The sequence below is a fragment of the Mytilus galloprovincialis genome, chromosome 3 (assembly GCF_965363235.1).
Source record: "Mytilus galloprovincialis chromosome 3, xbMytGall1.hap1.1, whole genome shotgun sequence".
In the NCBI taxonomy this organism is placed as follows: domain Eukaryota; kingdom Metazoa; phylum Mollusca; class Bivalvia; order Mytilida; family Mytilidae; genus Mytilus; species Mytilus galloprovincialis.
The window spans coordinates 5,778,106-5,805,013 of NC_134840.1; the positions used below are offsets into that span (position 1 = coordinate 5,778,106).

Below are 26,908 nucleotides of genomic sequence, written 5' to 3' on the forward strand. Positions count from 1 at the left end.
CAGTCAACCAACTCGTGATGACGTCCGTAAAATTTACGAAGGGATGATTTCAACTTCACCATTTGGAACTCTTGGTTTAATAGCTTCCTTGTGAGTAGCAAACTTCTATAAAGAAAATCATGATAGGAAATGCAAGCACGGGAATATCGTATCAAATGGGAGATATTTACCCCGTATGCAGGTGCTGCTGGAATGTTGCTACTTATAAATGGAAAGTTCACAATTGGAAAGCTGAAATCAGCTCTTTTGTTGTTTTCAACCGAACTTCATTGTCAATTTCTATATGTAAGTCAAGATATGAGGCCGACTGAACTGTATCTGTAGTATCCTTTATCTCTAGTTCAATGGGATAGATGCGTTCCACATAGTTACCAAATTTTGAATTATTTTAGTTAAAGAACATCATCTATATAGCGGAAAGTAGAGTTAAAGGATATCGCTAACTTCTTATCTTTCTTCCTAAGGAGTTCCTGTATGAAGTCAGCCTCATAATAATAAATAAACAAGTCGGCAAGAAGAGGGCACAATTTGTTCCCATTGGAATGCCGACAGTCTATTGAAAAACACGTCCTCCGAACGTAACAAATATGTTGTCAATCAAGCATCTTGATAATGTCAGTTTCAGAGAATTTTTTGTTAGAATCAGAGTGATCCTTTACAAAGTAGGATTTATCCCTCCCTAAGACAAGATACTTGTATCTCATTGGCCATTCTTTTTTATGAAACAAAGCAATACCAACTCTTTCAATTTGTCTTTTAGTTTGGAACGGGAAATACTTGTGTAAAGTGTAGAAAAGTCAAATGTTTTAATACTATTACAAGATGAAAGAGAGTTAGATTGTATGTACTCTAAAAGATCTTTGGAATTATTAAGTATCCACATCTGATTCACGCCACCTCTAGAATATGTAGTTTCGCAATAAGCCCATCTTTTATTGCTGATAAAATAAATGTTAAAATAATTTAGAAAGAGGTTTCGTGGAGCACTTGGAAGACCCAGCAATATTCCGTTGTTTGTAAGGACACTTATGTAGTTTAGGTATCCAATACAGTGATGGAAGAACCAGTTCTTTATCTTTTGTTGAAATTCCCAAGTAACATACAGAGTTACAAGTGGTTGTCGTTTGTGTTACATGTTTGTTTTTCGTTCATTTTTTGTACATAAATTAGGCCGTTAGTTTTCTCATTTTGGTCTCTTGTGGACAGTTGTGTCATTGGCAATCGTATCACATCTTCTTTTTTTATATTTACATCATTGTACCCTAATGAAAAGTTTTTGAGTTTATTGTTCCTTGGAATCTTCTCTCTTATTTTGACCGGTTTGTGTCAAAGTGTCGCTTTCGGCGTCAAACGTTAACATCAGATATTTTCTGCAAAGTAAAATAATGAATATAGCGGACCTGGTGTACGATGACGATGCTCAAGATGCCTATATTTTTTTAACCTCAATGATATCTTAGTTATCTATGGCTGGCAATGTGACTTTCAGAATCCGGACGTAAGATAATTGTGCATGGGGAGAAAGTATTTTTTTGGGAAAATGTAATGCATGTTGTGAACCAACTAAAAACGGATCTCCCTGCACTGATATGTTTTCCAATACTATTTATGAGAGTATCTGATACACATTTATTCTCAGTGAAAGTTATACTTATGCATACCCAATTATAGATACGTTTCTGTATTTTCTACTTTCATATCATAACTTGTTCTCATTCTTAAATATAATAAAGTATCAAACCCCAATGTAAAAGAAGTCATTCTTAAAAACGAACACAAAAACATGTCTGTCAGTTTATACTTCATTTTCAAAGGCAAATGTTCCGATACAGAAACTCTTGGTTAATTCCACTAAAGGAAGGTTAGAACCCCATTATCTTGTTGAGAATAAAGCCCTTAGACTCATGTCACATTAGATTTATTGTTGCTTTCCAAAACCCAAGTATATATATTTCAAATATTAATTGCGCTTAGGTGTAATTGAAATCGATGTATTCTCTTGATTAACTGTTCGTACCTGTAACGCATTAAGGACCTGATCAATAGGAAATCTTCGCTATATGGTCTCTGTACTCTCTCGATACAGACAATTATTTTCACATCAATCAATACTGATGAAAAGCTCAAATGTGATTGGTTAAAATCAGATCGATCGTCTGTGAGGGTTTGCAGAAAAATGGAATTGTAGATGGGGGTTTTGAATTATCTTTGATTCATGTGTCCTTGTAAACAACGGACGTACTATTCTGTACTTTCTGTCGCGATTGGCAGATAGACAGAACATTTAAGGTTTTAGTTTATTTTCTTCAGAGTGGATATTTACTAAAAGGTAAGTCGTTTTGTTATGCCTAAATGAAAGTGTTGTCTTTTGTGTTGTTTCAATATGGTTTCCATTGTATATATTTATTCCACTTATTACGTCTAAATTTTTACACAAAATGTTTAATGGTTTTTACAACCATACAACAATTTATTTTTTATATGTATGATTTAATAGATATATAATTAATGTATTTGTTTTCGTATTAATATACCAAATGGGACTGTAATGTGAAAAAAAAATGAAAAACATAAAAATAGTGAAACTTAAAGTAAATTTGTAGAATAGAGGTTGTTAGATCCGTTTTAGTCCAAAGATTTGATAAATCTTAAATTTTTGTTGTAAGTCTAGAAAAATATGTACAGTTTAGCCTGAAAGTAACGAAAAGCATTATTTATTGTGTGATGACGCCTTACATGATGTCATTATTAGGTATGACGGAGTAAAAAGTACGTATGACAAACTATATGTCATTTTACTTCACAATTACCAATAAAATCATGTCCTGTATTCGCGGTTCAACGTCATAGTTAAGCAAGATATATCACATTATACTACTTCAATGACAAAGGAAAGGTGAAACATGCACGCGTGGACACTTCCAAATCAAAAGCACAAAGTATTGGGAAACAAACACATATACAATGTTTGAAATTCTTTATTTTCACTGAACTAATATATATTTAGGGGCCAGCTGAGGCCCACCTCCGGGTGCGGGATTTTCTTACTGCGATGAAAACTCATTGGTGGTATTCGACTGTTGTTTGCTCTTTGGTAGGGTGATTGAGTCTTTGACATATTCCCCATTTCCATTCTCAATTCTATTTAAAATATATGACCATGTTAGTATCAATTACCTATGTATGGAGTATGTTCTTATTGTCTCTTTCTTTGCATGTTGTTGGTTTTTTTTGGGGGGGGGGGGGGTTTAATATACAACCTTCAAATATGATCCTTACTTTTAAATTTAAATCGATTTTTCGAAGTCAACTGTTTTTGGTCAGAACGTTGAGTACCTGTACATCACATCTACATCATTATTCATGGTGACTGTGTGTGTGCTGAATATATCTGCCATTAACTGAAGAAATTTACATAATGTAAAAGATTGGATAGCGCAAGTCTTTTGTGTAGGAAAGAATACCAATTTTAGCAAAAAACATTAATATGAAACACCAAAATCAGTGAATTAAATAAATAACCGTATGTTCTATTAAAGTTGATATTCGTTTTATAGCTGAATTAAAAAAAAAACTAAAGTATGATTTAGAAAATGTCATTGTACTTTAAATTGCTTATTCGTATTTCTAAACACTGTTCCTCTGCTCTGCTGGTGTGCTTGACGTCAAACCAATTACATGAACTACAGTTTTATGTAGCATGTATTTAATGCTAAATGCAATTTATAATTTTAGCTATATTTTTTAGAACAAAGTAGTAATCTGAGTCCAAACTCATAGGATCTTTTTTGTATTTGATTTACACCAGCGTATTATGTTTTAGCATGGTTAAGCATGATATCAGGTCTATTAGAGTTTATTTTAATTCGTAGATGAGAGTTTTTAATCTGTGAGTACAGGTATTTGTTGGCTGAATTCACTTATTGTTATGCCCCGCTTTCGATAGTTGTTTCTTCATAGAGTCAAAGAGTACATTTGATTTCTTTAATTGAGCATGAATTTGACTCAATTTGTTTTTAGTGAAACAAAAAATGAGAATGAAAACGGGGATTGTATCAAAGAGACCACAACCCGGCCAAATAGCAGAAAACAGCTGAAGGCCACCATTGGGTCTTCAACATGAAGAGGAAATCCCGCACCCGGACGCAGGCTATATCACTGGCCCCTGTTTGTACTAGTTAAGCGAAAATGAACGTCGCACTTAACTCAGAAACATATAAATAAACCTAAGCCAGGGGCTCCTGAATTGGGAAGTAGCTGATATTGTGTGTAGAGTATGTAAGATCAAAATTGCTTATTTCAGGATTAAAGAATTTTCCTTTTTTGGCAAATTTTCATTGCCTTTGGTTAATCAAATACATGAGTTTCTATATGTGTACCAATTCAAACTAGTCCTTTGTTTTAAAATTTTAAGCCAATTGAAGTATATTTATCTGGTAACCGCTTGGTCTCGATTTGAGTTCGTGAGTTCCAATTCAAAATCAATAGTGTCTAAAACATTGCAGGTCTTGAATGTGTCATAGTCATAACAAATTTTAAAACCTAATAATTCTGTCAGAAATGATTTTATGAACATTTTCCTCAGTACTTCTTTGTATTCATAGTAGCCAGTGAAGTTACATAGAAGGATTTTGCTGTACAGTTTCAGTCGATGAATCGGCAAAAAACACAACAAACCTTATACATTATTCATACTAGCTTCACATTAGCATTCCTTTAAACCATGAAAGTTCTGAAAGCCACTATGTCTTATCTATATAGCATAGGATTGTTATTGGCTTTTAACATTTCCAATAACAGTTAACAATAAGTTCTATATTTTATCTATTTAAATTCTCTTTCTTTTCTATTGATGGAAAACTTTCAGGTGACATCAATATCACAAAAACAAAAATTTATTTCGTGTATGAATAATACATGGTCAATAATACGAAGAACAGACCACTTATGATGCAAATACTGAAACATTTATAGCTAATATCAAATAGCTCTCATTTTGAAAGATATCGTCATTTCGATCTATGAAGCTTCAAAGAACTGGCAGATAGGGTAATTTATTTTCACCATGAACAAAAGTGAAGTGCCATTGCAATTTAGAATTGATAACTACATATTCAGTCTGAATCGGAAAACGATATTAATTATAGCAAGAGGTATATTTTGTATGTATTACATGGTGCCGTTACGACATAAATTTACCATTAACTGATTTAGACATAGTTTTATCGATCACAATATTGATCCGTCACTAATGTACATGGAAAACCCGAGCAGTGATGACATTTTCTCGTCGTATAAAGAGTCATCCACTGCCTGGATCAAAAACCTAAAGAGAAGTTAAACCTTATAAAAAAATCCTTTATAATATACGATAATTAATATACATTTTGAAATGCTAAATGTTGTCAGTGAAGCTTAAACATGTTATTTTTTTATCTTATGTATCGGCCATGCAATAATTTGTATAGCAGCATCTATCAGTATATTCTTCTGCAACTAATTAAAAACAAATTTTAGAACAGATAAACTTAGTGTTTTTTTTTTTTTTTTTTTTTTTTTTTTTTTTTTTTTTTTTTTTTTTTTAATTTGTGAATATTCTGATTAAACACAATCTTATGTTACCAAATTTTATTTTTCCAAGAATTGATATGTTAACACTTTGGATTGAGTTAAAATAGCAAAATGATTGATTACACATCGTCAATACTTCGGTTTATACCCGGTCAGTTTTGTTCATACTCAGTACTTTTGAATTTTACCATTTCAGTACTTTCGGATTATACTCTGCCAATCCTTTCAAATTATACTCTGTCAGTCATTTTTAATTTTATCTCTTAGTCCTTTCTGATTATTGAATTAAATCCTGTCAGTCATATCAGATTAAACCATGTAAGTCCTGTCGGATTATACCTTGCCATTCCTTTTGAATTATACCTTGTCAGTCCTTTCGAATAATACAATGTTAGTCCTATTGGATAATATCCTGTCAGTCATATCGGATAATACTCTGTCAGACATTCGGATCAGTCCTGCTGAACACATTTTGAACACATGTCAGGCCTAGTGAATTATACCCTGTCAGTCCTAGTGGATCATACCCTATCAGTCCTTTCGGATTATACCCTATCAGTCCTTTCGGATTTTACCCTGTCAGTCCTTTCGGATCATACTCTGTCAGTCTTTTTGGATTATACTCTGTTATTATTTTACCCTGTCAGTCCTTCCGGATCATACTCTGTCAGTCTTTTCGGATTGTGTCCTGTCATTATTTTACCCTGTCAGTCCTTTCGGATTATACCCTGTCAGTCCTTTCAGATTATTCCCTGTAGGACATTCGGATCATTCCTTTCCGACATGTCACTTTTACATTTTGAGTTGCCGGTGAGAATAATTGTTGTAAGCTATTCACTTTTCATTCAAGGTAATAAAAAAAATCTTTTTGTTAGTAGACATATTTGAACTATATAATGACGATTTAGCTATCTTATATTACTTTCAATTTGGTCAATCAATAAGACATTATACATATAATGTTATATATGGAAATAATCATTAGTTAATCCAAGCAGACTTAATCTTTAGTCCTTATATATATATTTATATCGATTTTAGAACTACGGTTTTGTTGGGGTTAATTAGTTTGTAATGCAGTCCTCCCTTAGTATCTACCCACATATCATTTACTGCTAAGTTATCTTTAACAATTATCTTGATGTGCAACTGGGTTGTTGAAATATTTGTATCGTGTCTGATTTTCAATGAGATTGTCAATGACAGTATTATATTTCTGTGCCAGTTATTGTCTGAGTCGATATCACGCCGCATCTGTGTGCTTCAATGCCTAACTTTGAAAAACTAGGAATTCCAGTCAAGGCTATGGGACTCTAGACCTGGCAGTGAGGTTTGTTCCTTTACTCTGTGTTGAAGGCCTCGTTTTGATTCTCCGATGAATAGAAACAATAAATGCTTTGTTGTACGTGCGCGGACTTTGTGTCATAAGATTATAAACCGCATTCTTTCTTTTCCATTAAAATAATTATAGATTGAAAAAAGAACACTACGGCGTTAAGGTCTAATTAGTTTTCTAAAATAATGGCCCTTTTAAAAAATTTAAGAAGGATTTTTTTTTTATCTCAATTGAAGTATATTTGAATTTAATGTGCTATTGAGGACTTAGGGCTTATATCTGAATGTATTCCTGGTTTTATTGTTGAATGGATTGCTGTCTAATGAAATAGTTTCTCATATATTTTTTTAAACTAGCCTCCTTGAATTTTGAATACAAGGGGATATCTAATATTGTATAAGTGTATATTACAAGGAACTCCCTGTTTTCAACAAGTCTCTTTTCAAAAAACAATATTAACGAGTGCGACTTACTGGAATAACGAATCCCGTTTAGGATCAGGATGGCATTGCATTGTAAATTAGAACCTATGTCGTTACTGGTGTTATCAGTATAGATGTTTATATTGAAGTAACTATTAGGATTGATTATAATCACCTATGTGTTAACTTACACAACACCAAATAATGAATATCCTGGTATATTCTGTTTGGTATATGTAAGAAGATTACTTGTGTAAAATCATTCAGATCCAATAGACCTAATTTGTATTTAAATTACAGTTTGTCGCTGCTCCCTCGAGTCGTATTTCCTATTAGTGGTCTTTGTACGAACCACATATACCATATCTGTGAAATACAGATGAATTTGACCTTATCAAACATAATTCTGGTGATGGGAAGGTTTCTGATTACTTCATACGTGATAAAAAAAAAGATATTTATAAATGTCAAAGTTCACTTTGTGAAGCTAGAATAAATAATTACACATTTTCTTCGGCTACTGTCAAAGAATAAAAATCATTGTAATACATACTGCTACTTTTATCCTGCAGTTATTTTTTATGACATAAATAAAAGATAATCAGTTTTAGATATTAAGCATCGCAGAAAGAATATCTGTAGAAATTGCTAGCTCAAAACACAAATTCAAAATCTGCTCTACAAATAAGAATCAAATGTCATTCAGTACTGAAAAAAAATGTATTACGCCGTTGATATATTCTCCCTCTTTTTAAACTTCCCACAAATGCAGATATATATATAATAGTTTGTATGTGGATTTACGATTAATGCTACGGATTTGTGCAATTTATGAAGTCTGGACAGATTCGGTTTGACGTTTTCTTACACATATGTGTAGCTTGATGGAGGTCACATAAGGAACAGAATTAACAGAAACACAAATTTGAATAAACCAAATGCGGTCAACACTAAAGTATCAGTTGAACCAGCTTTCTGGATCAGCTAATACTTTCTATCGTATGTTAATTATTTTTGTGCATATTGTAGGTCTCTTGGAAATCATAGCACTTCTCATTATTTTTATACATACACTGGCAGCTTTTGAAAAAAAAATAACTCCCATTTTTATGTATTATTGCCTTTTTAAACTTCAAATGTGATAAGCTCAAACACATTAAACAAATTGATGACAACTGCCATATTCCTAACTTGGTACAGCCAATTTCTTATGTAGAAAATGGGGGATTAATTAGTTATCAAAGGTACCTGGCTTAAACCTGGTTTCATAGCTAGCCAAACCTCTCACCCGTATGACAGTCGCATAAAAGTCCATTATATTGACAACAATGTGTGAACAAAACAAACAAATAAGAGGTGAAAATGTCAAAATATATGTGGGGGTACAACAGTCAACATTGTATTATAATCTTAATCACTATAAAATAAACAAATATGTCACAAAGAAACACAAAAAAGCATACAGACAAAGCACATAAGCAAAGATTAAAGACAATAATACAAATATTTATCATAGCATAATAACATAATGACGGGATGTATAATTACTGATCTAAGTCAAATTGATATCACCAAAATAGACTTCTTAGTAAAAGTAAGATTCAACAAAAATATGCTGAACACGGATGCCCCATTCGCACTATTATTTTCTATGTTCAGTGGACCGTGAAATTGGGGTGAAAACTCTTATTTGGCATTTATATTAGAAAGAATATCATAGGGAATATGTGTACTAAGTTTCAAGATGATTGGACTTCAACTTCATCAAAAACTACCTTGACCAAAAACGATAACCAAAAACTATAACCTGAAGCGGATCAGGCGAACGAAAGAACGAATGGACGCACAGAACGAAAACATAATGACTATAAATGGCGCATAAACACATCAAAGTAAAATTACAAAAATACTAAACTCCGAGGAAAATTCAAAACGGAAAGTCCCTAGGTAAATGGCCAAATCAAACGTTCGAACACATCAAACGAATGGGTAACAATTGTCATATTCCTCACTTGGTACAGGCATTTTCGTATGTAGAAAATGGTGAATTAGACCTGGTTATAAAGCTAGCTAAACCTCTCATCTGTATGACAGTCGCATAAATTCTATTATATTGACAATATCTGTGAACAAAAAAAAAAACAGAAATAATCGGTAAAAATGTCAATATTAGGGGTACCACAGTCAACATTGTGCTATAATCTTAATCACTATAAAATTATACAAATATGTAACAAAGAAACACAAAAATACATGCAGACAGATGACAGAAGCAAAAATGAACGACAAGAATACAAAAAAAAAAAACAACATAGCATTATTAACATAATGACAGGATGTACAAGTACAGAGCAACGTCATATGTAAAAAAAGAAACACAATAAGACATACGGACAAAGCACATTAACAAAAACGAAAGACACGAATACAAACCCCACCGCAACACAACAACATAAATGACAAGATGTACGAGTACAGAGCCATAAGTCATATGTAATACAAAAAAACCCCACAAAAAGTCAAATAGACAAATAATAGACAAAACACATTGGCAAAAATGTAAGACTGGAGTACAAAATTTTACCATAACACAATAACACAATGAAGGGAAGTATAAGTACAGAGTCACGTCAAATGTATATACACAAAACAGGTAAATTTCGGTAAAATATTTAGACGATACATAAATGATCTATAAATATAAAATATGTTCAGCTTTAACTGTTTTTTTATTTTCTTGAATATATGACTACATGAATGTGCTTTAAAATGGGAAGCGAATTTATTTATACTCAACTGTCACAATAAAATAAAACAGAAAGTATAGGCGTTAAAGCCATTGAAGTAAGTATCCACCCTTAAAATAACTCACTGACGTCTGTAAGATTTTTAATAGTTTTTTTTTATCTGTTATTGGTTATTTTTTATTAATCCGAACAGATTAATCACAGACAACACTGTCTAGTCATTATTATGTAGGATTGCCGTCACGTGATTGCAATCAAATCAATAGGACCAAACAACCCAGAATAATCAAACAAGTGTGAAGGGATATAAGTTGTTTACAAGTTTCTAAGTAAATTATAGTTCAATTATTAACCAAATTACAAGAAAGAGGAGTGCGCAAAAATTAAACTCCCACCATACTGCATATGTTGTTTTTTATAGGGTCTTTGATATGAAGACTCATGTTTACACAAACAGCTAGTGTTTATTGAAGTATGGTATAATCGTAAATGGAGGTTTTATGTCGATAGAAAGCGAAATGTAATAAATTTGATAATCAGAATCATTAAAGTCATAAAATTGTCAAGAAGAAATCGATTAAAACTAGGGAAACATGAAATGTAAAAATAGATATGTAAACGTGAAGTCAATAAGTACCTGTCTGTGAAAAATAACCTTATATAACGAAAGGTACCAAAATCGGATTTTTGAGATACCGATAATTTAATGTCGATTTACGACATAATAAGATTCAGTGGCGAAGATGATAATCGCGGAATCGAAATATAAGGAAAGTTTGCGATCGAGTGTACTTTCTAAAAAACATGGAGTGAGTCGACTATTCACAATACTCGTTCATATTCTGAAATCGTATCAATTTTTGACGTTATTTTTCCCTCCATTTTGTTTTGTCTGTTGTTATTAGATCTTCGTTTTGAAATCAATCTTAATTTACACATTTTGGATGTAAGGTAAATAATTGATAGTCATCTGGGGGTAAGTTTAACACTTAATCAACAATGGTTATGTGTCTGCACACTATATTAAGCTTACAAGGAAGCTATAAAGTCAAGAGTTCCAAATGGTGAAGTTGAAATCATCTCTTGGTAAATTTTACGGACGCCATCACGAGTTGGTTGACCGTTATGGAATAACCGTTTCACAAATGATATCGGATATGTTCCTTACGTCGTAACTACAATCTCCTTCCCTTTCATGAATGTGACCTACCGAATTAGACTACTTACCGGATTTGTTATAACATAAGCTGATGATGTAGTTCTTTTATCATCATCAGAGCAAGGACTTCAAAATTGTGTTAACAAATTAAATAAATTTACAGTTGATTATAAAATGACAGTTAACATAAAAAAGACCAAGGTTCTTGTATTTAACAAATCAGGAAGACTTAAAAATATTAAAATATCATTAGGAAACCAGACTTTAGAATGTGTACAGAACTACACATACTTAGGTATAAATTTTTCATCGTCTGGGAGTTTCCAAATAGCAAAGAAAGAACTTTATAACAAAGGAATGAAAGCATATTTCAAATTAAGGAAGACCTTTTCAGTGGAAAGCCCAAAACCTAGTACTTTATTACACATCTATAACCATACAATCCGACCAATCTTGTTGTATGGATCTGAAATTTGGGGTTATATACCACATAAGAAACAAATACATTTGGATAACTTTATATCAAAAGAAACTGATTATCTTGTACTAGAGAAAATTCATACTAAGCTTTGTAAATTTTCACTTGGAGTTAATATAAAAACATCAAATATGGCATGTAGAGGAGAACTAGGTTCACTCCCTACACTGTATTATGTAATAATGAATATGGTAAAATATTGGATCCATCTTATGAAAGATATTGAACCTTCAAATATTATTCTAAGGGAAGCCATAAATCTATCTCATTCTATGGACAAACATAACCAGGAATCTTGGATAGGAAGCATTAAACATATATTTAAATTTCTAGACTTAGAATATCTATTTGTTAACCAGTCAAACTTTAAACAAAACCATATTCTAAAAAAAGTAAAAACATCTTTAACTATTAAATTTAAAGAAAGCTGGTTAGCGAGTTTAGAAAGCAATTCTGGGAAGTGTACTAATTTACAATCTGGCAATAAATTAAGAACTTACAGAAAATTTAAAAATATTTTTATGTTCGAACCATATTTAAAAATGAATTCAAAAAAAGACAGGCAAATAATCACAAGATTTAGAACTAGCTGTCATGATCTTGAAATAGAAAGAGGGAGGTATATTGGAATTAAAGCTGAAGACAGAAAGTGCAAGCTATGTAAGAACGCAGTTGAAGACGAACTACATTTTCTTTTAAAATGTCCTGTTCTAAAAGATACTAGATCTCAACATCTATCTAATTTAAATTCTAAATTCAAAAATTTTTCAAGATTATCTGATGAAATGAAATTTGTTTGGATTCTTTCATCTGAAGATTTGTTTGTTACTTCAAACTTATCTAATTTATTGCACTCCCTTTTTGAAGAACGAAAGAAAATTATAGAAAATATTGTTGTTTAAAAAAAAAAAAAAAAATAGAAGAAAAAATATATATATATATAAAAATTAAAATTGATCAGGAGTTGTCTCCCATAGACCTAGAACTATCCTAAAGATTTATGTAATTTCTCCAGGTCACAGTGGCACCCATAACAACTATGTTTTGTCAATAACTTGGTTTATATCAGGTTAATTAGTGTAAATGTGTATTCATGTGGTTTTTTTTGTTTAATTGTACTTTAATCATTCTAATCATTTTCTGTGCTTTATTTTGTAATTCATTTGATTGTATAGCTCAAATTTTGGGCACCATGATTGGTTAATAAAATTATCTTTATCTTATCTTTATCTTATCTTAAGCAACACATCAGGTGCCACATGTGGAGGAGAATCTGCTTACTCGTCCGAAGCACCTGAGATCACCCCTAGTTTTTGGTGGGGTTCGTGTTGTTTATTCTTTAGTTTTCAATGTTGTGTCATGTGTACTATTGTTTGTCTGTTTGTCCTTTTCATTTTAAGCCTCTGGTATCTTTATACCCCCGCTTTAAAAAAGGGGGGTATACTGTTTTACCTCTGTCTGTCAGTCCGTCCGTCAGTCCGTCCGTCCGTCAGTCCGTCAGTCAGTCAGTCCGTCCCATGAAACTTTCGTCACATTTTTCTCAGGAACTACACATCCACCCTTTCTGTAATTTGGTATCAACATTTATATAAGTCAGCTATACCGTGTGATGCGTTTTCAGATTCATCACTCGACAACTTCCTGTTTACCGAACACTTGTTTGATTTTACACATGATAGCCAAGTTGAAAATTTTCGTCACATTTTTCTCAGGAACTACAATACAAGGATTTCTGAAATTTGGTTTCAGGATTTATATAAGTCAGCTATACCGTGTGATGCGTTTTCAGATTCATCACTTGACAACTTCCTGTTTATCGAACACTTGTCTGATTTTACACATGATAACCAAGTTAAAAATTTTCGTCACATTTTTCTCAGGAACTACAATACAAGGATTTCTGAAATTTGGTTTCAGGATTTATATAAGTCAGCTATACCGTGTGATGCGTTTTCAGATTCATCACTCGACAACTTCCTGTTTACCGAACACTTGCATATTTTTACACTATTAATATTATCCACTTGCGGCGGGGGTATCATCAGTGAGCAGTAGCTCGCAGTTTCACTTGTTCGTCCATTTTTTAAGCTCTAAATTGTTCCTTGTCGAGAGACAGCGAATATATTTTTAAAACAAAAACACTGTAAAATCTGCAATTAACACGAAATTTTCAAAATAGCTATATAAGTAATTAACATATAATGTAATAAAAATACCTTTGTAATATTTCCCGTGACTTTTTATCTTTACTGTGATGTTTTAGTCAAGATCTTACCTCATCTCCAATCCCTAAAGTCAGGCGAAGGTAGTTGTCTTTATCTTTGTTTCCATTTCTGATATCTTGCTGCCATCAGTATAATATATGATATTTCTAACTTCCCTTAGCATGATATGCAAAACCTTTCAAAATTTAAACAACTTTTACTTTTAAAAATGATTTTTATGACCTAAGAAAATTAAGGGAAAAGTAAAATCACTTCAAAACGGAAACTATGTAATCAAATGGCAAAATTAAAAATTCAATCACATCAAACGAATGGATAACAATTATTATATTCCTGACTTGGTATAGGCATTTTCTTATGTAGTAAATGATTGATTAAACCTGATTGTATAGCTAGCTTTACCTCTCACTTGTATGATAGTCGCTTCAAATTCAATTATATTGACTATGATGAGTGAACAAAACAGACATACATTGTGTGTACATATGCAATATGTTCACAAATAATATGTGTCAAGAATTTTGTCTGATATTTAAAGTTAGTTAAAAGAAAGCATAATGGAATAGATATATGCTTCAAATGAAGCGGTGAAATTGCTTCGTTTTAAAGCAAGTTTTTTTTCTGATACCATGATTAGTTTTATTTGAATGTAAAAATTCGTTTTCTTTATATATTTATTGTAAATTTGTATCTATCCAACTCTGAAAGTACAAGAATCCCAAATTAGAGAAACGTTTTATTTTATTATCTCAACTGGAAATCAGAAACACATTCGTAAATGAAGTCTCTGGAAGATTATATATTTATTAGAAACTTTTAATTTCTAGACTTGAATTTGGTGTCTTCCTCATAAAATACTTATTCTAATATGAACGTAAAAATATGCAACTATCGATATGTTTTGTGTCGTTATGTTTCTGTCCTACTGACGTATAAATCACGTGTCATTTTATTCACTCTTATAAGAATTAATTTTTGTGTTGATTAAGAAACGTATTGATTTCCAATACAACACTGATATTAACCTTATATTAAATAAAAAGCACTTTCTTATTTGCTGAAAAGCTAAGTTAACTAGAAAAAAGAGTGGTGTATTTCAACATTACCATATATAAATATAAATCGTGTTGTCTATTTGTGTTGTTTGTTTTCTCTTATGTTTGAGAGATAAGACGTGTCCCGGTACTTATCTATCCCAAATTCATGTATTTAGTTTTGATGTTATATTTGTTTTTCTCATAGGATTTTGTCTAATGCTTAGTCCGTGTGTGTGTGTGTTACATTTTAATGTTGTGGCGTTGTTCTCCTCTTATATTTAATGCGTTTCCCTCAGTTTTAGTTTGTTACTCCGGTTTTGTTTTTGTCCATGGATTTATTAGTTTTAAACAGCGGTATACTACTGTTGCCTTTATTCAACATCACCATATAGACTATAAATGGCGTTGTCTATTTTAAAATCACCATAATATAGATTACATAAACAACAAAGCAAGCGTAACAAGACTCTAATGAAAGACAAGTGTCAGTATGTAACAAGACTCCAATACAAGACAACTGTCAGTTCGTATCAAGACTCCAATAAAAGACAAGTGTCAGTACGTAACAAGACTCCAATACAAGACAACTGTCAGTTCGTATCAAGACTCCAATAAAAGACAAGTGTCAGTACGTAACAAGACTCCAATAAAAGACAACTGTCAGTTCGTATCAAGACTCCAATAAAAGACAAGTGTCAGTACGTAACAAGACTCCAATAAAAGACAACTGTCAGATCGTATCAAGACTCCAATAAAAGACAAGTGTCAGTACGTAACAAGACTCCAATAAAAGACAATTGTCAGTTCCTATCAAGACTCCAATAAAAGACAAGTGTCAGTACGTAACAAGACTCCAATAAAAGACAATTGTCAGTTCGTATCAAGACTCCAATAAAAGACAAGTGTCAGTACGTTAAAACTTTACTTCAAAGTACCATTCTGAACTGTCATCAAACGGAGTTTTAAGGCCTAATGTTGGTTAAGTCTTATGCTGGCTTCAAAGTGTATGTTAAATGTTAAATATAACTCTTAGAACTTTTTGTGGTATACCAATTTTGTAGACAATCTGACAGGACGTAGGTGTGAATGAGAAACAATGATCAATGACAATGAATTATAGCTACGCAGAAAATCTTTTTTAGTGAGGTTTATTTTCAGTATCTCAATAATTGAGTATATGTGTTTGACTTCTTTCTTTTTTAATCGTTAAAATAATGTTTGATTTTGCCATTTGATTAGGAACTTTCCATTTTGATTTTAACTCCGTATTTTTGTGATTTACTTTTTACTCTACACATACCGTTTATAAAGTAGAGTACTCCTAATGTACTCCCTGTCTTCATGTGGGAAGTGTGTCAATTTCGAGAGCAATAAATTGCAATATGTATTGGTCTACTAATCTGATTACACGGTAAACACTTTATGACAACTTTCTTTGATTCTTTACCAATTTGATTTTGATAGTAAAAGCGAATTCGGAACAACATTCATTGCTGTCGTTTAAAATTTTTTACGGACTTCGAATGGAAACTATTAAAGTCGTTTTTGTTCGACAGTAATTGCTGTCTTCATACTTATATTTTGACAATGACGTCAATAGCATTTAAACTGAGTTTTTAAGCACATTTAAGCTATTGTTTTCTACTGTGGGTATAATTGTAAAATTGGTGGAGATAACAGTTACTTCATTTTACTTTCGTTTCAAGCATCGAGAGAAAAAGGAAAGAAAGTACAAATCACGAACCCGAAATGTTTTGAGATTTATGCGTTTTGAGTAACTCATATGCATTTTATATATAAAAACGAAATAGTCTGGTGAGACCTACTGAAAGGTCAACCATTCAATAAAGCTACCTGTTCAAGTGAATGGTTTTCTTTTTATTGTGTTTTTTTTTTTTTTTTTTTTTTTTTTTGTTATTATACGGGTCAAATTATTTTCTTAACATTACAATTACAAGAATCCCGTTTCATATGACGTAACAAATGCAGTTTTCTTTCAGTAAGATTCTGTCGTTGAAATTCTACAAATAAAAAAGTTTAAGATACGGCAAAGTCTTTTATCACTTTGGCTTAATCAAGATACATATGGTTCATACATGAAATAAAAATATTCTGGAAATTGGTTTAGGTAAACCCTTTTCTTGCTATTACCACAATGAGGTCAATATTGCAAATTCAGAACACATTTGTTTTTTTTTATATTACATCTTGACGTTCCGAGGAATAAATGCATTTGACATTTACATTTTAGTATTGATACTCAGTTCTGATTAACATTCAGACAAGCTTTAATCGTTCGACTCAATGGTCTCAGGCAAACAACCAGTAAGAAGTAATGAACGTGAAATCAATTATTGCTTTCTGCTTGTCAGTCTTATTAAACTTGGATGATGAAAGATAAAACAGGAGCAAAAAAACAAAACAAAAGGAAACAAACTCAAAACCGCCTTTCTTCACGACATTCTTGGTCACAAATGTCAAATTTCCAACTTGTAATTTTTCGACTTTCTTTTCTTCTTTCTGCAAAGTAGTTCGCACAGGAAATGTGAAAAAAATATCTAAAACGTTTCTTTACTGTTCAGTTGATGTGTTCAGCGAATTTTCGAATATTTCTGTTATTAAAATAAAGCTGAAAGCCCATAATAAATTGTAACCATGAGCATTCTGTTATATTACTTACTTGTTCCTATCTTTTATGCGTTATTGTGTATACAAGTAACATTTTATCAAGTTTTATGACAATGGTTTTATTATGACTGTACTGAATGTGAAACAATCGTATCGACTAAAGAATAACTAAACATTGCTTTTTATTGTCACTCTGTGAGATGCATAGCTATGGATTTGTGCTCATTATACAAGACCAACACAATTTAGGAAGTTAAAGAGAATTGGTCAGGTTTTTGTATGACTTTTAAAGTTTCGTATGATCCGGCTCTGTTGAGTTCTAACTTAAACGTGTATCTCTAGATCTGTAACATGTTCATGTGTAGCGAATTTTATAAATTTCCTGTTTTACAAAACTTTGAATTTTTCGAAAAACTAAGGATTTTTTTATCCCAGACATAGATTACCTTAGCCGTATTTGGCACAACTTTTTGGAATTTTGGATCCTCAATGCTCTTCAACTTCGTATTTATTTGGCTTTATAAATATTTTGATATGAGCGTCACTGATGAGTCTTGTGTAGACGAAACGCGTGTCTGGTGTACTAAATTATAATCCTGGTTTTCTTATTTTAATTTATTTTATGCCTTTTAACGTATGATTTTTCTTCCCTTTCGCATTGAATATTGTGTGCTATTTAGTACTTACTGATACTTTTAACTCTGTAAAATATTTTCTGACCTTTGGTCGGGTTGTTGTCTATTTGACACATTCCCCATTTCCATTCTCAATTTATAACGAATCTCGTCATATGTTATATTCTGATTTCATTTTTCTGTAATGCATTTTAACGTTTTTTGTCTTCCTCGTTCGAGTTGAAGATGGTGTATTGTTGAGGACTTACTGGTACATTTAACTCTATAATATGCTCATGTGTAGCGAATCTCGTCATGTATTGGTTTTTGGTTTCTTTTTTTCAATTATGTCTTTTATCGTATATTTTGTCTTCTTAGTTGTGTGCTGTTGAGTACCTACTGATACGTTTAACTCTATAATATGTTCATGTGTAGCGAATCTCGTCACAAATTGGTTTTTGGTTTCTTTTTTCAATTATGTCTTTTATCGTATTTTTTGTCTTCCTTGTTGTGTTCTGTTGAGTACCTACTGATACGTTTAACTCTATATTTATGTTTACAAATAACGTCAAATGCTGTTTACTGATTATTTTTTCTATTTTTCTATTGTGCCTTTTAATGTATGGTTTTGTCTGCCCTCTTAGAGATGCAGAGGGATGCGGTCGAGCATCACTGATACGCATTACTGTGTAATATGTTTATGTGTAGCTATTGTCGTCAAATGTTGTTGTCTGGTTTTATTTCTATTGAGGCTTTTAATGTATCTCTTTATCTTCCACAGTTCGAGTACAGATTCGTTTGTGTAAATCTGCTTCATGTGTAAATGTCTCAAATCTCATGAATTGTTTTAGTTGTACGTCTTTATCCCTATTTACGTATTGTTTTGTATTCCACTGTTCGAAATAAATGTACTGGTTCTTTCATGTTTTGTTGTCTGAGTTTCGACGATTCAAATCTTGGTATGAAATGTGGTTGAGTTCTTTTCTGATCATCTAACAGTACGGACGATTCATACGTGTGATAGCTTGCCTTCTAAGAAACTAAGAGTCTCGACGACTCAAATTTTGTTTAAAGATGTAATTGCTTCCTGCTTCCTGAAAAAAGAGTCTCGACGATTCCGACTTTGTCGTAGAATGAGTCCACCTTCTTAAGTATTAGTAGAAAAGTTTCCTATCTGAATTAAACAATTGTCATTAGAGAAATTGATGACTTTAAAATTCAACAACGGAAAAGGGCATGCTGAATCCAAAGATTAGAAAAATCAATTTGATTGACCTCTAAAGATGTTAGCGCATAATTCTCATGGGAGTAATGCTACTTAGCACTTCGACACAATAAAACATCAATATTTGATATATATGACAGAATTGCATGTTAAATCTCCATTTATTTATGATTAAGGAATAGAAGATTACGGAATGATATGACACAGAGAGATGATGAAGTTCTAATGATAACTATTGAAAATTACGTAATTTGATTTGTTTTTCTCTTTCGTAACGTAATGTGTGCGCACGGCACATGTTTGTTCGTGACTTAATTGTATGCACGAGACATAAACTTTCAAATTTAAAAAATAATCTGTTTAAATTTAACAAGCAGATTATGCCATTGTATTTATCTTCCTTATAATCATTTTAAAGAATATAAGCCATAAAATTCTTACTTCGAAATTATTGAACTATGGATCTTTCTAAGTATATTTCATCTTGATTCAAATCTAAATAAGGTAAATGATACAAAAGCTTTGTTGAAGACTTTCTGTGTCCACCGCAAACATAATATGTGGTGTATTCTACTCGTGAACTGCTCTGACGAAAGAGAGTCTGGTGGGTTATTATAGAGCATAGTTAACAGGTCTCGTGAGAAATTACCCTGGGTACTCTTACCTGATCAATTGATAACCCAATCTATTGTTTTTGTGTAGTTGAAGAAAAATACCCAGATCATTGAGAATTTGGCATATTGAGAAGTTTCTATTTACTCCAGGTTTATACATACAAGGAAAATTTATAACGGTATCAAATGGCAAACACAAAAGCTCAAACAAAAGGGAAACAACTATCATATTTATGACTCTGTGCATGCATTTCCTTAATGTAGAAAATGGTGGATTAAATCTGGCAGTTAATGCGCGTTACGCTTTTTAACTTACCAAATAACCTGACAAAAATCATAGGCGTTTGGCGAATACTTTATTGTTTGTTTTTTTTTTTTTTTAATTTGGATTTTTTTACTGAAACAATGTGTTATTATGGAATTATTATTAGGAATATGACAGTTGTTGTCCATTCGTTTGATGTGTTTTATCCTTTGATTTTGCCATTTGAATAGGGACTTTCCGTTTTGAACTTTCCGCTCCGAATGATTTATAATGATACTTTTGGTTTGTTAATGATAAAGTGGCATGCAGTTTTAGATTTCTTTAATTCCCTCCATATACTGCCCACATTCTACATGTTTATGATGATGTTGACCATTATGTTTTTAAATTCATTCATATTAATGCAAGAAATATCTACAAAAAGAAAAGGAACTCCTTTTGAATATCTCACTTTTACCAAGGACTTTCATTACCCTAAAACGTGATAAAAGTTACAAACAGAGGACAGGCAAAAAAGATGTTTAAGAGTGAAATATTAATAGAATAAGTTAAAATAGAAATTCTTTGAAAATGCAAAAATTAAACAGACACGTCCCACATTGATGTAATGTTGCGGTGAACAAATTTCCCGTGAGACAATGCTAAATAGATTCAGTAGGTGTTAATGCTTTGATCAAAGCAAAGAAAATAGTGATGGTGTTATGTATGCACGAAGATAGACGGTGTCTGGTCTGGTAGAGATCAATTTAATACTCCAACGTGTTGATTTTTCTTGGCTTTCCATTTAAGTAAGAAGATTTACGATACAATTAGCCGAATATTTCCTGAATTACATAACTTCCTTACTTCTTCAGAGCATGTGTGTGTGGTATGGATAGCATGTGACATTATTCAAAGCCCGGTTATAATTGATAAAGCTCAAGTGCATGTTCTGCAGGTTGTGATGTCACACCTTTAACCTTTGGTTAAAGTTATATTACAGTAAAGGGTCATATATCAAAGATTTATTTACTAAATTTGGCTTAAGGCTGCGGTATATTCAACTTCGAACGATAAATCGAAAACATAAATGCGTTAATTTTCTATTTTTTGAAAAACAAATGAAACGTTATATCTCCTTACAGTTATCTGTTCAGTTTAGACCTTATTTCTAATTATATGAAAGATCAATTAAAGTGCTTGGATGGGACTTCACCATCAACAGAAACAATTATTTTACTTGATTAAAGCGGAAATTCATTTACCGACAACATATTAATTTAAAAGAAAATCTATGCATTGGTTTTAAAGATTTTATTATTTTATTACAAATTTTAAAACGCTTTTCATGGATTTTGTGCACTTTCTATTTAAGTGCAAACCTGCTTTGGGCTTTGATCATTGTTGAAGGCCGTACGATGACCTATAAATGTTAATTTCTGTGTCATTTTGGTCTCTTGTGGAGAGTTGTCTCATTGACAATCATACCACATCTTCTTTTTTATATTTGAAAATAAACTCATCTTCGATTGAACAGGATTGAAATTTTATATTGCACCAAACGCGCGTTTCGTCTTCAATAGACTCATCAGTGACTCCCGAATAAAAAAATGTTAAAAAGGTCAATTAAAGAACGATTTGAAAAGCATTGAGGAGCAAAAAAATCCTAAATGTTTTTTCCAAATACAGCTAACGTCCACTGAATAATATTTCATATATTTTTATATATCTTTAGATTTTCATGAGCCAAAAATGTATCAAAAGTTTTTTACATATCCCATTTACTGTTTAAGATATCTCTAACTGGATAGTATCCCAGGTGATGAAGTCACATCCAAACACATTTTATCCATATAAATGGGAATAAGTTCTAAACTGAACAACACAGCTGTATTATATATATTGATACAATCTTATATTTACCTCACCCAAATTTAAATGTGTGTCTTTGTGTTATCGAGGGTGCTATACCAAGGAAGTTAGGGTGGAAATCGTGTTACATTATACTGACAGGGAATGTCCTATACATCCATTAGGATTGAGTGTAAAATGTTTTGTATTTGCAAATTTATATAGTTCTCTTAGTTGGATTTGAACCGAAGGCGTAACCATCAACAACGATTGAATACTACGACTCCTGACACTTGATCAACTAGGTTCTATGAAAACATAACGTCTGTTAGTAAAGTGACACCGTTCTTCGTTGGAAAGATTCAGGGTTTCATACGGGTATTTTCTGTTTTCTCAAAAATTTCTTTTTTTTCTTTTTATAAAAGTCTAACAAGACCTATATTGAAATTAACTTTTAAACTTGTTTGGCTTTTTAACTATTTTGATCTCAGCGTCACTGGTGAGTCTTATGTAGACGAAATACGCGTCTAGCTTATCAAATAATAAGCCAGGTACCTTTGATAACTAATTATATTCGACACCCAGAAATCAAAAACTTATGTATGCGTACAACTTACTTTAAGGCGAGAAGAATTGTTCAGCCTCTAGTGTTTACTTTTCAATATAACTTGTTTAACTCGGTTGCAGTAATCAGATGTATAAATTTATAAAATGTAATTTCAGCTCAGTAGTCATCACTTCGGTACTGACCAGTGGCGGATCCAGAAATTTTCATAAGTGGGGGCCCACTGACTGACCTAAGAGGGGGCCCGCTCCAGTCACGCTTCAATGAATCCCTATATAAGCAACCAAAATTTTTCCCAAAAAGGGGGGGCCCGGGCCCCCTGGGCCCACCCTAAATCCGCCTCTGCTGACATGATTAACTATAAACCGTTCTTAAATTGTCTGCTTATAAATTTATAAATTATTGAACAACTAAGTTTTCAACTCTTTCATTCAATGTTGACATTGTATGAATTTGGTTATCATTTTATATGTAATTTTTGTTCATACAGCTCGTCAACTCTTTCGGTTCTTATACCTATTTGGCTTTAAAATATTCGGCTTTGATGAAGGTTAACTATAAGCTGAGAAAACTCTACAGATACATGCAACTTATGAAATGATATTTTCATTCTCAGTAACCAATGGTCATTTTATACATTAAATGCGAGTACATTCTTTAGAGCAGCATTTGTATGAAATGAGAAACTTCCACGCTTAATACAGTTATCGTTTTCCATAGAAATACCTTGATGATACAGTTTTTCTTTCTTCAAAATCAGCGCAAATTTTGTAATTGTTTATTTTAACGGTTATGTTTTGACTATATCATTGGCTAAGAGTAATATATACAGATATCCATCATCTGATTATATTGTAATTTGAAAATTTTGGGGATGATTTCTTAAAAAAATTGTTTCTTCCATCAAATACTGTAGAAAATATAGCAATAATAGTCTTCCAGTATATTTTTCTTACTTGTGTTGTTTGGTTTGTGTCTTATATGAAATTTTTCATTAGATGTTATTCATACGACGAAGTACGTAATATTCTTTTATCAAACATCTCATGCTTCATACCTGAAAGTGAAAACATTGAAAAATTAATTTAGATTATTATTTGCCCTTCATTATTTAAGATATACATGATGGGATTATGAGATTATCAATCCTATTGATCAAATGAACTTTGACCTTTGTTGCAATGACGTGGTCATGACGTAGGACGCATGTTATATCATTTCTTATTAATCCCATTTCTTTTCATATCAATAATATGGTATTGTTTTATTATGACCATGTTTGATGATTAAACTATTGATTTCTATTGTTTTGCCAATTCCATGTTTGGTACAATGGCGAGTTTTATGTTTGCACAAAAAAATCAAATGTATCCATTATGAATAATAAAACCCACTGATTTGGCGACCAATCCCATCTATATGATGGCTTACCTTATAACCTCACTGTTATCGACATTTATATGACATAAAGAGACAGAAATACCAAATTGTGGGCAGGTTATTGTGGTAATTGCACAAAAGTGCAGAATCGTTTGCTTCGACCATTCAACCTTAGTTTTAGTATTCATTATAAGTTTTACGGACGCAATCAGTATTTTGTTCGACTGTCATGGAATTTTTGTTTCACAGCTTATCACAAATATGTTCATTTGACGGAGCCGGTATCCATGCCTTTTTTATAGTCGTTTTTCCTCGCATATATTTGTTAAAAGGTATCTTTACATCTATTAGAAATTCGGACTAAATCAATATGATATAGTGTATTAAATAATACAAGATCAATTTAATTTGTTGTCTATAAAGATTTTCAATTTTCAAAACACAATAATAGCGGAAATTAGTTTAAAATGTGTCGCATTTCTTGGTTTTAATGATTATAGGATATTAACATGGTTAAGAATGAAGAGAAGTTTGTGCAAAACAATAACGTGATTGATTATATCAAATCCTTATTTTACTCAATTTACCATACAAATATATCAAGTTTTCCAATCACTTTTTTAAAAACAGTAGGCTATGTTAATACATTTCTTTTTTAGAATACCCTGTTAACCTAGCAAAGTTGGTGGGAAAAGGGTGCTTTAATCTTAACCTTCACATGCATTAAATAAAAAATGAAATTTTGATTATAAAGCAAAAAATATAAGATGGCGAACTTATTCTGTAATCAATAAAATCATGAACATCCCCGATTGAAGGACAACTAATACATGGTTACTAAAGTCAGGAAACAACAATTTGAGATTAAGAACAAAGCTCGGGTTTGTTTGCTTTTAGTCTCGTCTAGTGTATTAAGGGAATTTGTTTCATCTTCGATTTCCATCATCCCAGGCAGTCATTAATTTAACAAAGTCGGTATGAAATAAAAAAAAATGTCATCCATGTTTGAATAAAAGGAGGTGATTTGGTATACAACAATGGTACAAAGATCCAAAAGCACAAATTTTAAAAGACACTTTATCGTCGTATAAGTCTGTCATTGTCCTCTTTAAATAAAAATATAAAGATAAATATGCTTGATAAGACAGTCTTGCGCTCTTCCACTATTATTAAATAGAACTATACGGTGATAGCTCTGGCATTTTTTTGTATTATAATGCCGGAATTTCGGAAAAAAATAGTGGTTAAGTGTTTCAGATATTTTTGTGCGAGGTTTGGGTAGCCACAAAACTAGGTTCAACTCAAAAATGTACTGTACCAAGTCAGGAATATGGCAGTTATTATCTTATAGTTCGTTTCTATGTATGATGCATTATCGTTCATTTTTTGTTGCACATCTGTTCGTTGTTTTCCTCTTATAGTTGATGTGTTTCCCTCGGTTTTAATTTGTTACCCGGATTTGTTTTCTCTCAATCGATTTATGACTTTTGAAAGGTGGTACGGTAGTATTTCCTGACCCATAAGAGATAATGGTTGCATTTTAAGGATTTACACCACTTTAAAACACTGCCAAAAATGAATTTGTGTATTATGACCTTTTACTTATCATCTTTTTAACATTTAAAACCTTAGGCCACTATTGCATTTAGGTCTTTTATCGTGCAGTGAATAAACAAATTTTAAACAATTTTCAAAAAAAATATTTTTACCTGTATGAAAAATTATTTCATAATTTTTCTACACCTGATTAGTCCCTCAGTTTGGGAAGGTATGTTCAGTTGGTACTATATTTTTTGTCCAATCACACTGTTAAGATACATTGACCTAAGTAGGGTGAACAAAAGAGATAAATTCCGGAAAGAAATACTACTGTGCCACCTATACTACTGTTGCCTTTATTTGAAAAGATGGTTGTTAACATTGTATTTGAAATAAATTTTCTGTCCTATTTGATCTAAGTCTATGAGTTATTCTTAAAATATCATGCAATGCATGGAAATTTCAAATCAAGGATAGTTTTGTTTATATTGTACAGAATGAATGTTAAAGATATAAATTATGCATCAAACTTTTATACAGATGTTCAGTAAATATACATTAATATGCTTGTTTGGAAGCTTATTGTCTGCTATTAAAGCTTATCTATAACAAATTGATTTATACTATTAGCTTGTAGTCTGAAATGAATTCAGTGTTTAATTAAGACAGAATCAATATCACACTAAGCTATTTGGATTTCTGTTGAAAACATCTGCTGTGATCGGTACCAAGTTCCTGTGATTGATCTTCATACTGCGGTGTTTGTCCGTGTAGTTCTTAGTTATTAATCTGAACTGTGACAAGACATCATTCAATTAATCAAACGTGTCAATTGCACAACATAAACCCTAGTCAATAGAAAATAAGTATACTAAAAGAAGGACAGTTAACATATGCATATTCGATTGATTCAATATTTTGACTATAGGAGACAACAGTTTGTTATAGAATGATATGGTCAGATTTTTATGTTGCATATAATCTATGTTCAATCCATATTTAACAGTGCCAGCAATAACCTGCTTTTAGTGTAGAGATAAATCTATTGACTATACTTCAGTGTTTGTAATTTCTCCAAGTAGGACTCAATTAACACCTTGTAAATACAAAATTTGACAATGTACCAAATTTATTCATAGTTAACACATTTGTGCAATATATATATATATTTTTGTAAAGACAATTTCATTCCTGGAGCTCATCTTTGCAAAAGCTTGTGCAAATCTTTTTTAATTACGTAATTTACAATTAATATAAGTGAAATATGGAATTT

At 31.7% G+C, this 26,908-nt stretch overlaps 1 protein-coding gene across 1 annotated transcript in view; it reads left to right on the forward strand.

The window, feature by feature from the left end:
* The first annotated feature begins 2,160 nt into the window (after nucleotides 1–2,160).
* Nucleotides 2,161–26,908, forward strand: part of LOC143067034 (uncharacterized) — a 40,812-nt gene continuing 16,064 nt past the window's right edge. The window contains exon 1 of the mRNA XM_076239970.1: nucleotides 2,161–2,329. The gene's annotated coding sequence lies outside the window, so the exon portion shown is untranslated. The remainder of the gene's footprint in view (nucleotides 2,330–26,908) is intronic.